Source organism: Eretmochelys imbricata, chromosome 2, assembly GCF_965152235.1.
Source record: "Eretmochelys imbricata isolate rEreImb1 chromosome 2, rEreImb1.hap1, whole genome shotgun sequence".
NCBI lineage: Eukaryota > Metazoa > Chordata > Testudines > Cheloniidae > Eretmochelys > Eretmochelys imbricata.
Genome location: NC_135573.1, coordinates 244,571,388 through 244,584,270, shown reverse-complemented (window position 1 = coordinate 244,584,270; position 12,883 = coordinate 244,571,388).

Sequence of the window (12,883 nt, the reverse complement as noted above, 5' to 3'; positions counted from 1 at the left end):
ATCGGGGGTGGCGCACGTTTTAAGAGTGCCCCACTTAGGCACAACTTCACCTGCACCAGTACACACGAGGTCATGGCCGCCAGTGCCGGTGTGCTCTTAAAGAATGGTGCCCTTCCTGCTCCCTTTCTCCAGCCGGTTGGTGTGTGCAAGGTGAGACTGGAGGAGGTGGGGTGATGCCACCAGGTGTGAGTCCATGTCATTCCCAGAAGTACCAGAATATCTAGTATTCTGGGAATGCCTGAGTGGCCACCCTAGATATGATACAGAAACACGGTAATCCGATCTCTCTCTAATAGGGCTCTACATCAATAGAGCACCTATGGCATCGTTTCTAGTGTTTATTTCTCTGATTACACATATTTAATAGGCCAGGCATGCCAGTTAGTATTAAAAAAAATTGAACAAGTGTATAGGTGAATGTACTTTCTCTGAATATCTAAGCATCTGTTTGTCCTCTATTTTGCTGGACATGTAACTGATGGGTTCATTTTTAAATAATACCTGCTGTATTTTTGAGCCATTCCGCTACAGTTGGATTCTTTTTCTTTTTCCAGTGAGACGCTACCAATAGTTGAGCAGCTACTAAAGATGAGAGATTAATTCTTCATGTCCTTTTATATATCCATTTCCACTAGGAAGTGCTAGGAAAATTACCTAAGAATCATTTGGTAATGAATAAGTAAGTAATGAAATGTTATTTATTCCTTCTCATAACTCAAGAACTAGTGGTCACCAAATGAAATAGGTTTAAAACAAACACAAGGAAGTTTTTCTTCACACAACATACAACCTGTGGAACTCTTTGCCTCAGGATGTTGTGAAGGCCAAGACTACAACAGGGTTCAAAAAAGAACTAGATAAGTTCATGGAGGATAGGTCCCTCAATGGCTATTAGCGAGGATGGGCAGGGATGGTGTCCCTAGCCTCTGTTTCCCAGAAGCTGTGAATGGGCAACACAGGATGGATCACTTGATGATTACCTGTTCTGTTCATTCCCTCTGGGGCACCTGACATTGGCCACTGTCAGAATACAGGATATTGGGCTAGATGAACCATTGGTCTGTCCCAGTATGGCCTTTTTTATATAAATAGCCAGCCATCTGTGATTCTTGGTTATGGATTGCATCCCACTAATATCTAGTGACTGGATATGTCCACCATACATGCATAAAATCTGATCTTTCACTGCAATTTCTCCAACACTTATTTCTGTTCAATCTATATGTATATTTAAGCTGATTAGAATTAATTACCATTGAAACAGTATGTTAAAGAAATTTTCTTTTATTGTGCAACAAACTGAGGTTACTGGTCCTCTTTTTCCAGATCAAACCCCAACCCTCATGAATAATTTGTACTTTCCCCGGCATATTGTATAAGGTTATTTTTTGTGTTAGGAAAGTTGTCTGCAAAGATTAATATAAATTAGTTTCAATGTTTTTGTTTCCTAATTGACCAAATATTGTCGCTTCTATGAAAGCTAGCTTTCTGTATTGTGACGGGGCAAGGCCAGATGGCTATAGAAAAGTAGTGGGAGATAGATATATTAGCTCCAGGCTAAACAAATCCCTGGTACTAGGATAAGTGAAATGGCAGCTGCTCCAGGTCAATTAAGACACTTGGGGCCAATTAAGAACTTTCCAGGAGGCAGGGAGGATGCTAGGTTGATGGGGACACCTGAAGCCAATCAGGGACTGGCTGAAACTAGTTAAAACCCTCCCAGTTAGTCAGGTGGGTATGCATGTCAGGAGCTGTAGGAGGAAGTTATGCTGTTGGAGAGATTGAGTAGTACATGCCATATCAGGTATAAGGAAGGAGGCCCTGAGGTAAGGGTGAAGTGGAGCTTAACAAAGTCAGGGTTGCTGTGGGGGAAGTAGCCCAGGGAATTGTACATGTCATGTTTCTAAGAGGTCAGCTACCATAGCTGATACTATTAGGGTCCCTGGGCTGGAGCCTGGAGTAGAGGGTGGGCCTGGGCTCCTTTGCCCCCTGATTAATCATTGAGACTGGGAGACAACAGAGACTGTGCAAGGAAGGATAACTTCTCCTCACCTCCCTTCCTAGATTATGATGAAAATGGCTCAGTAGACTGTAACCCTTGTCCCTAGAGAGAGAAGGGTTACGTGGAGGGTCAAAGTGAGCCTCTGAGGCTAGTGAAATCCTCCAGGAAACATGAGACCCACAGAGGCAAGGACAGAGCTTTGTCACAGCATACAACTATTTTTTCCTAGAAAGTTGAAAAACATAATACCTAACTTGAAAGTATTGGTACCATGGGAGAGTAGGCCAATTAGTTTTGATCTCTAAATGCAAGTTGGCAAATTTCTACTTCCAAGGTGGAAAAGTTCAGAAATTTACAAGCAACTCAGAATAGTGGGTCAGAACAAAAATCGTTGTGCAGTCTTAAAGACAATCCTGAAAACCTACTCAGTTTTTAAAAAACTAGGTTCTAATTAATTTCACATACCGCACCTGTTACTGATGGCTCCCACATTCTCCTAACTTGTGGTTTTACAATCACATCTCCTTAGTTTTGGGGAAAAAAAATCTATTTCCTGTTACATGAAGACAGACACAAACAACAGGGGAAACTAATCAAGGCCTGTAACTGGATTCACGTGTGCAGATACTTGTACCGAAGCACAGCCCTATAGATACAGTAGTAACATGTTTTAAGTGGAGACCTGGTATGTAGACTGGGCAAGTACATCTTTGATGTCATTTGATTGACCTCAGTGGAGATTCACTAGAGATCAGTTTAACTCTGTGTGCCTACTGAAGAATCTATTGTATTTCAGTCTTCTATTCTTGTTCTGATCTTTACTGGCAATGGTCTGATATTTGATTTAGGTGATAAATTGAAATAATACATTTTTAGGTACTAATACAGGAATTGATGTCTCATCTTCATTGTATGGGCTCTAATACATATTCCAAAAGAGACCAAGAAGCTGGGGAATTAAGTATGTCCCCAAAATTTTCAAACCCATGTTTCTAAATGTAGATTCCTACATTTATATTTAGACACTTAGACATAAGCGGCCTGATTTTTGGAAGTGCTGAGAAACTTGTGAATCCATTTTAAGTCAACAGGAGCAGCAGGTGCTCAGGTCCTTTGAAAATCTGACCATTTCTATCTAGGTACTAACATTTTAGACACCAAAATTTTGGCTATGGCATTTTCTGAAAGCTTTGAAATCTTATGTGGCCCAACAATTTCCATTTAAAATATTTTACTAAATCAGCATCTATATCTTTCTGACTCCAAGCATGACAACACAGGTTTTAAAAAGGACACACTGTTTAACAACTGTTTAACAACAGTTCAGCCACTTTAGTTCCTCTCTCTATACAGCACAGCATCCTCTGATCTTTATTTCCCTTTTCATCACTGTATGGCACAACTCTCCCCTCTTTCCCACTACATTGTGTACCCCCTTTATTCCTTTCATCTTCATTATATGACTCAGCTCCCTCATCTGTCTTCTCTCTCTTTTCCTCTACTACAGGGTGCAGCTCCACCAAAACACAGTGCAGATATTACTCCCTTATCTCTGTTCACCAGCTACAATGTTGCAGCCTATCCTTAGCGTCTTTCTGCCTCTCCCACTTTCCCTCTCAACTTACATGTTTTTCACTTTAGTTTTCTGTTATCTTTTGTTTTTACTTTTAGATTTTAACATTGGGAGCCAAATTCATTTCTGGTATAACTCTGATGTAGTTAAAGAAGGTTTTGGAAGATGTGCACTAACTAGGGTAACCAGATATCCCAATTTTATAGGGGGACAGTCCCGATATTCAGGGCTTTGTCTTATAGAGGATATTATCTCCCACCCCGTCCTAATTTTCACACTTGCTCTCTGGTCACCCTAGCATTAACTCACCACCTGTATAGAACAGTGTCCTTCTATTTTCATTACCCTTGTCTGCCTTTCCTCCGCTCTCCTTCCTTCTCCCCATTTCACTTCTTTTGTTTCTTATTTCATTTGTTGAATCTTGGTTCAACTTAAATTTTAAGTTCTTTGGGGCAAGGACTATTTTTACTGTGTGTGTACAAGACCTAGCACAATGGACTGGAGCTTCTGGGCACTACCGTAGTAGTAGTAATACCATAATTACACCAGGAATTAATTAGGTTTCCTCATAATTTTTTAAATATAATAAATTATGTTCTTGAAACAATAAATGTATAAAAAGGGCTAGTTTCTGGAACTCCAAAGAAATGAGTTTACACTTCATAGTGTTGTTCAAATACAGTTTGAAATATTTTCTATTTATTTTCTCACACTAACACCATAATGTTAGCGTTTGACACCATGGAGCAATTTTTACTTTAAGAACATTATGTTGACCTTCCTCTTTCTATTTAGTTATGTTACTTATTTTCTAAGGTTTAGTATGAAGCATTTCCTTAATTTGACCATGAACTACCATATCTTATTACAGATTTTTGTCATTGTTCCTTTGTTTGCCTCCTGTAATTTGTGACACTAATTATGGAAGAGTTTTCTATTGCCATCTTTTATTTTTCATTGGGGTGTTTGTACTGGTATGAAGGCCCATTGCCTGTCTGTATTCATACCAGTGCATTTGACCAGCAGCATGTGTTTGCAAACTCAGACAGTCTGCTGGGGCAGAGTTTCAAAGTGCAGCAGTTTTTTATTCCTAAATGTAGGGATTAGTTACAAAAAAATTTCTTATAACACCCTTCTAGATAGCTTTAAATCATTTTTCTCTATTGATCTTACCCTTACTAATCTCATACATTATTTTTTTTCTCTTTCTGAAATGGAAATGAAATTCATGTGGCTATTTTGCTTCATTTCCTAATTGTGCTAGCTTACTCATGCAAAAGTAACATAATAGTGAGAATATAGTTTGTTTGTGGATACATATTGTTTAAAATGTCTTTGAAATGGAGCAGTGAATTTAAGACAAAAAGGAGAATTCAGAGGAATCTCTCCACCAAATAAAAAAAAATATATAATGGGTCTAAAATGAGCATAGTCTTAGTTCTGCACAACATCATATAAAGAATTTTGAGTTATCAGGGCCAAAGTCTACTCAGTTATTTTAATGTAAATTCAGATTCACTGGACTGACTTCAGTATACTTCTTCATTGATGAAGAGTAAGAGTGGAATTTGGTCCACAGTGTTTTATTGACTCTTTATTTAATAGAAATTATAGATTCAAGGGCCAGAAGGGACTATTGTGGTAATGTAGTTTGACCTCCTATATAACACAGGCCATAGAACTAAAATAATTCCTAAAGCATACCGGTGACACTAAGCACCCCTGTATTCATACCTTACATGCTATTGTAATAATCTTTGTGCAAAATATGCTTTGTGAGGTACCATTTGAAAACTAATAACTCACTGATCATTTATATTATTGCATGATGTATGTATGGTATGTGTATTAAGAGTTATGAATATAGTCTGAAATTGACTGAAGTATATGTAAACCAGGTATGTTAGGTAGTTGCTAAACAGATCTATCTGAGAAAAAGGGAATATGTATTTGATTATCTGACCAGCCCAGTATTCGGGCAAAGACAATGAAGGTCCATATTTACGTATCAGCAGAAACAGGACCATCAAGACATCAGGGTGAGGAGAGGGCAGGAAACAGAACAATTTGCACTTCAGAAGAAAAAGCATGGGCTTCTATTAAGGTTCCTTCCCCACTCTGAACTCTATGGCACAGATGTGGGGACCTGCATGAAAGACCCCCTAATCTTATTCTTACCAGCTTAGGTTAAAAAGTTCCTCAAGGTACAAACTTTGCCTTGTCCTTGAACCCTATGTTGCCTCCACCAAGCGTGTTAAACAAAGAACAGGGAAAGAGCCCACTTGGAGATGTCTCCCCCCCAAGCCCTACACCCCCTTTCCGGGGGAAGGCTTGATAAAAATCCTCACCAATTTGCATAGGTGAACTCAGACCCAAACCCTTGGATCTTAAGAACAATGAAAAAGCAATCAGGATCTTAGAAGAAGAATTTTAATTAAAGAAAAAGTAAAAGAATCACCTCTGTAAAATCATGATGGTAAATACCTTACCGGGTAATCAGATTCAAAACATAGAGAATCCCTCTAGGCAAAACCTTAAGTTACAAAAAGACACAAAAACAGGAATATACATTCCGTTCAGCACAGCTTATTTACCAGCCATTTAAACAAAAGGAAATCTAACACATTTCTAGCTAGATTACTTACAAGTTCTAATACTTCATTCCTATTATGTTCTCGGCAAAAGCATCACATAGACAGACAGACCCTTTGTTCCCGCCCCTCCCCCCCTGCTTTGAAAGTATCTTGTCTCCTCATTGGTCATTTTGGTCAGGTGCCAGCGAGGTTATCTTAGCTTTTTAACCCTTTACAGGTGAAGAGGTTTTGCCTCTGGCCAGGAGGCATTTTATAGTTCTGTATACAGAAAGGTGGTTACCCTTCCCTTTATATTTATGACAGCTTCCTTCACAACCAGACTCCATGTTGTCTTCCTTACAGTTTGAATAAACTTTACTTTTGAGGATTTACCCTCAGAAGAGTCAATTTCAAAAGTTTGCTGGCCTATAAAGACAGGGGTTCTGAACCTCAAGTGATAAGCATTGAATCAATTCATTCCATACAATGCTATTGTATTATACAAATGTATAGAGTAAGGCCTTTTCTGAAAGCTAATGACACACTGGTGATTAACAACACTGTAAAATGTATGTATTAACATTATGTAAGGAATTATGGACTCTCATTGATATTAGGCTGTACAGTCTGCCCATACAGCTATCTACCAGTTTCCTATGTAAACTAAGCATTGTGGAATTAGAACCAATGGAAGCCCCATTTTCATAGAAATAATACAGGCGCGTGGGAAGCCCACAGGAGGGAAAGGACAGCATGAGGTTATCCTGTCATTCATTGAACTTTGGAAGATATAAGCAAGGACAGAAGTTATCTTTGACATTCATCACTAGACAGACACAAGAGGCCAGAGCCCTTGCAAGCTGGGAACGATGGGGCCTTCAATCAAGGGGATAGAGGGACTTGAAATATCTGGAGTTGAATATAGGCAAGAAGCCTGTGTAGGCAAAGATCTTTCACTTAGGAAGACAAGGGAAACCAGCCACTTGTGCTTTCTTTGAAGGTCCTGACTGAAAGTCAACCATGGCTGGGAAGAAGAATGATTAGTGAGAGAAAACATCTTGAACAAAGCCTGTATCTTGCTAGATTGAGTTTTAGATTTTTAGATGTGTTTTAACTTGTATTTGCTTGTAATGCTTTCTCACTTTATTCCTTTTATTTAGCATCACATAACCTATGTTCTATTAATACATTTGTTTTATTTTACTATAAACCAACTTAGTGCTGTGCTTAAAGAAAAGGGTATATTTAGCCCAGTAAACAGAATACACTGTATTGTGTCTTTGTGCCGTTAGAGGGACAAACAAACCATATTATTTCTCTGAACTATTCAGGAGAGGGTTAGACTTACAGAGCACATGGTTTCTGGGGAAATTCAGGAGTGGGAGCATGTTCATTCACCCTGCAAGTAGTAATCAAGGCTGTTGGAAGCTGCTGTGGGTCTGTAGACAGGCTGCTGGGGTCAGAGCTGCTGAACCAGGGCTCTTTAGTACACAGATGCTCAGGGTTTGACCTGCATGCTGGTAGGCTGGTTGGGAGCGGCCCAGGTTGGGAGCTACAACAACAAGGCATTGTGAGGTGCCCAAGGTTACAGGGCAGGTATTGTTACCGGAGGTTTTCACTTGTTTGAATCCTGTATAGATTGCAATACCCTGGATAGAGATACTGACAGTTGAGGGCGGGGAGGAGAGTGAGGAACATCATGAAGTGGAAGGTTGGACATATGACCAGGGAAGAGTATAAAAATATAGCTCGGGCATGTAGGAATGAAATCAGGAGGGCCAAATCGCACCTGGAGCTGCAGCTAGCGAGAGATGTCAAGAGTAACAAGAAGGGTTTCTTCAGGTATGTTGGCAACAAGAAGAAAGCCAAGGAAAGTGTGGGCCCCTTACTGAATGAGGGAGGCAACCTAGTGACAGAGGATGTGGAAAAAGCTAATGTACTCAATGCTTTTTTTGCCTCTGTTTTCACTAACAAGGTCAGCTCCCAGACTGCTGCGCTGGGCATCACAAAATGGGGAAGAGATGGCCAGCCCTCTGTGGAGATAGAGGTGGTTAGGGACTATTTAGAAAAGCTGGACGTGCACAAGTCCATGGGGCCAGACGAGTTGCATCCGAGAGTACTGAAGGAATTGGCGGCTGTGATTGCAGAGCCATTGGCCATTATCTTTGAAAACTCGTGGCGAACCGGGGAAGTCCCGGATGACTGGAAAAAGGCTAATGTAATGCCAATCTTTAAAAAAGGGAAGAAGGAGGATCCTGGGAACTACAGGCCAGTCAGCCTCACCTCAGTCCCTGGAAAAATCATGGAGCAGGTCCTCAAAGAATCAATCCTGAAGTACTTGCATGAGAGGAAAGTGATCAGGAACAGTCAGCATGGATTCACCAAGGGAAGGTCATGCCTGACTAATCTAATCGCCTTTTATCATGAGATTACTGGTTCTGTGGATGAAGGGAAAGCAGTGGATGTATTGTTTCTTGACTTTAGCAAAGCTTTTGACACGGTCTCCCACAGTATTCTTGTCAGCAAGTTAAGGAAGTATGGGCTGGATGAATGCACTATAAGGTGGGTAGAAAGCTGGCTAGATTGTCGGGCTCAACGGGTAGTGATCAATGGCTCCATGTCTAGTTGGCAGCCGGTGTCAAGTGGAGTGCCCCAGGGGTCGGTCCTGGGGCCGGTTTTGTTCAATATCTTCATAAATGATCTGGAGGATGGTGTGGATTGCACTCTCAGCAAATTTGCGGACGATATTAAACTGGGAGGTGTGGTAGATACGCTGGAGGGGAGGGATAGGATACAGAAGGACCTAGACAAATTGAAGGATTGGGCCAAAAGAAATCTGATGAGGTTCAATAAGGATAAGTGCAGGGTCCTCCACTTAGGACGGAAGAATCCAATGCACCGCTACAGACTAGGGACCGAATGGCTAGGCAGCAGTTCTGCGGAAAAGGACCTAGGGGTGACAGTGGACGAGAAGCTGGATATGAGTCAGCAGTGTGCCCTTGTTGCCAAGAAGGCCAATGGCATTTTGGGATGTATAAGTAGGGTTATAGCGAGCAGATTGAGGGACGTGATCGTCCCCCTCTATTCGACATTGGTGAGGCCTCATCTGGAGTACTGTGTCCAGTTTTGGGCCCCACACTACAAGAAGGATGTGGATAAATTGGAGAGAGTCCAGCGAAGGGCAACAAAAATGATTAGGGGTCTAGAACACATGACTTATGAGGAGAGGCTGAGGGAGCTGGGATTGTTTAGCCTGCAGAAGAGAAGAATGAGGGGGGATTTGATAGCTGCTTTCAACTACCTGAAAGGGGGTTCCAAAGAGGATGGCTCTAGACTGTTCTCAATGGTAGCAGATGACAGAACGAGGAGTAATGGTGTCAAGTTGCAGTGGGGGAGGTTTAGATTGAATATTAGGAAAAACTTTTTCACTAAGAGGGTGGTGAAACACTGGAATGCGTTGCCTAGGGAGGTGGTGGAATCTCCTTCCTTGGAAGTTTTTAAGGTCAGGCTTGACAAAGCCCTGGCTGGGATGATTTAACTGGGAATTGGTCCTGCTTCGAGCAGGGGGTTGGACTAGATGACCTTCAGGGGTCCCTTCCAACCCTGATATTCTATGATTCTATGATTCTATGAACAATTCACCTCTCCCAATTAACATTACAAAGGTAGGGATAGCGTTAGACGGCTTTAGTTTGTAGGGGACAATAGTTAGCTTTAGACCTTGTCTACACTGCTACTTACAGCGCTGACGCTTTCTTCGCTCAGGGGTGTGGGGGAAAAAACACACCCCTGAGATATGCACGTTTCAGTGCTGTAAAGGTCAACCAATCAGAGGAGACCAGAAACTGAATATAAATGGCAAGCTAGAGCGTGTGGTGGATGAGAGAGGGGAAGAGAGAGTGGAGAAGATCAAGAGAAGGCAACCAGACAGCAGTGCAGAGTTGAGAACGGAGATTGACAGAGCAGAAGGACCCCTGGCAATCAGAGGGATTGGAGTGTGAATCTGATTTTTTATTTATTTTAAAGAGACTGCTTGTGCATGTCTGTCAATAAAGCGGGATGTCTGCTTCTGAATGTGATCTGCCCCACCCCATCCTGTGAGCGACTGGCCACTGCTCACAGTATGGTAACTGTGAATTGTTCAATGTTTCTTTAATGCTATGTTGTAGTGTTATTTTAGCCATCTGGTACTTGTATGTTACACTGTAATAAGTCCAAAGCTATTATATTTGAGGCCTTCTGCATAGGTATGAAAAGTTCAGTCTGTACCAACTCACAACATTGTATTTGTCTCCTAGTCTGTTTAGTCTTCTGAGTCAATTGAATGTATAATCTTTAAAAGTAATCCAAGTGTGCTTTATGACACACATTTTTTTTCCTTTCCTTGCTTACTTTACAATATATTAGGTAAAGAAAGAATGGAAATGAAAAGGTTGCAATGTATACTATTCGGTAATCACCTAATTTTCTCTAAATAAGACTGTTTTTGAAGTATTACTGCTTGTGTGCCTATTCTTGATTGGAAGGCTGTATCCATGTCCTTTCAAGGGGTTGCTGGATTAACCTACTCCAGGGAATCCTCTTGTTATACTTAAATTTAAACCAGCAGGATCTCATTTAGGGGGATAAGGCAATATGCCATGTTTGTTGTGAATACAGAGAGAATTATAGCTATAACATTTCACTCACTCACACATTCACTCGTGCACACGCACGCAGGTTCTGCCAGGTTGTTGTTATAGTTACCAGCCTTAGAGTTGCTCGTGCCAAGTCACTGGCCAGGTGGCCTGGACGCAAGGATGGAGCCAAGTCTTGTCGGATGCACATCCGATGCTCCTGGAGAGTGGTTGCAGAACCAGACTCAAAGTTCTCAGTCTTCAGAGTCTGTCTTTATAGGGATTCATCCTCATTCAAATCTTATAGGGTTTGCTTTGTCATGTTGCTCTCATGTTTGAGATGATAGTTCATCATGCAGATGGCCCAACAGTGACGGCTTGTTGTTTTCTTGTTCTTCGGTTCTTTGGCCCCTTCGTCCTTGGGGCAGTTGGAGATGGATTCTGGTTTGCCTTACAGGGTCATGCAGTTATCTCCATCCTGCTCATTCTTTGGCCGAATGTTCCTGGGTAGTTATTATTTATTAGGCTGGCACGTCAACTTTTTATTACTCATTTAAACATACTTTTACAATCACACCCTATTTCACTGAACATAACTATTCTCAAATCACTGGGGCATGACAGACTCCAATGAATCTATCCTTGCCACTTGTCACACGTGAAAAGAAAACAAGCAAGATAGGAATATAAAAGTGAAGGAACAACAAATCTTTTTCCTGAGTTTAGAAAAAACATTCGTAACATGTTATCTTATCACTTTTAGGACAAACTCTTTGTCTCTAAATGTTTTTCTACAGTTAACACAGACCTTGCAAACTGGCAGGCCTGTTTCAATTAGCACAAACTCAGCAGGTTGAGAGAGCAGGCTGAGAGACATTTCTTTCTAATGGTCAGGCCAAATCTGGGGTCTGTTCTGGAATCACTCTTATATTTTCCACAACATAAATGTATTAATTATTACTTTTAATCCCAGGTTTCGGAGTAGCAGCTGTGTTAGTCTGTATCCGCAAAAAGAACAGGAGTACTTGTGGCACCTTAGAGACTAACAATTTTATTAGAGCATAAGCTTTCATGGGCTACAGCCAACTTCATTGGATGCATAGAATGGAACATATAGTAAGAAGATTATATAAACATACAGATAAGTTGGAAGTTGCCATACAAACTGTGAGAGGCTAATTAGTTAAGATGAGCTATTATCAAGCATTCTTAAAACTACAATACCCACCTGCTGAAGTGAAAAAACAGATTGACAGAACCAGAAGAGTACCCAGAAGTCACCTACTATAGGACAGGCCCAACAAAGAAAATAACAGAACGCCACTAGCCGTCACCTTCAGCCCCCAACTAAAACCTCTCCAGAGCACCATCACAGATTTACAACCTATCCTGAAAAATGATCCCTCACTCTCCCAGATCTTGGGAGACAGGCCAGTCCTTGCTTACAGACAGCCCCCCAACCTGAAGCAAATACTCTACAGCAACCACATACCACACCACAGAAACACTAACCCAGGAACCTATCCTTGCAGCAAAGCCCATTGCCAACTGTGCCCATATATCTATTCAGGGGACACCATCGTAGGGCCTAATCACATCAGCCACATTATCAGGGGCTCGTTCACCTGCACATCTACCAATGTGATATGTCATCATGTGCCAGCAATGCCCTCTGCCATGTACATTGGCCAAACCGGACAGTCTCTATGCAAAAGAATAAATGGACACAAATCTGACATCAGGAATCATAACATACAAAAACTGGTAGAACACTTCAACCTCTCTGGCCACTCAGTAAAAAATTTAAGGGTGGCAATTTTGCAACAGAAAAGCTTCAGAAACAGACTCCAACGAGAAACTGCTGAGCTTGAATTAATATGCAAACTAGATACCATTAACTTGGGAGTGGCTGGGTCATTACACATATTGAATCTATTTCCCTAAGTTAAGTATCCTCACACCTTCTTGTCAACTGTCTAAATGGGCCATCTTGATTATCACTAGGAAAGTTGTTTTTTCTCCTGCTGATGGTAGTTCATCTTAACTAATTAGCCTCTCACACTTTGTATGGCAACTTCCAAATTATCTGTATGTGTATATATAACTTCTAACTATATGT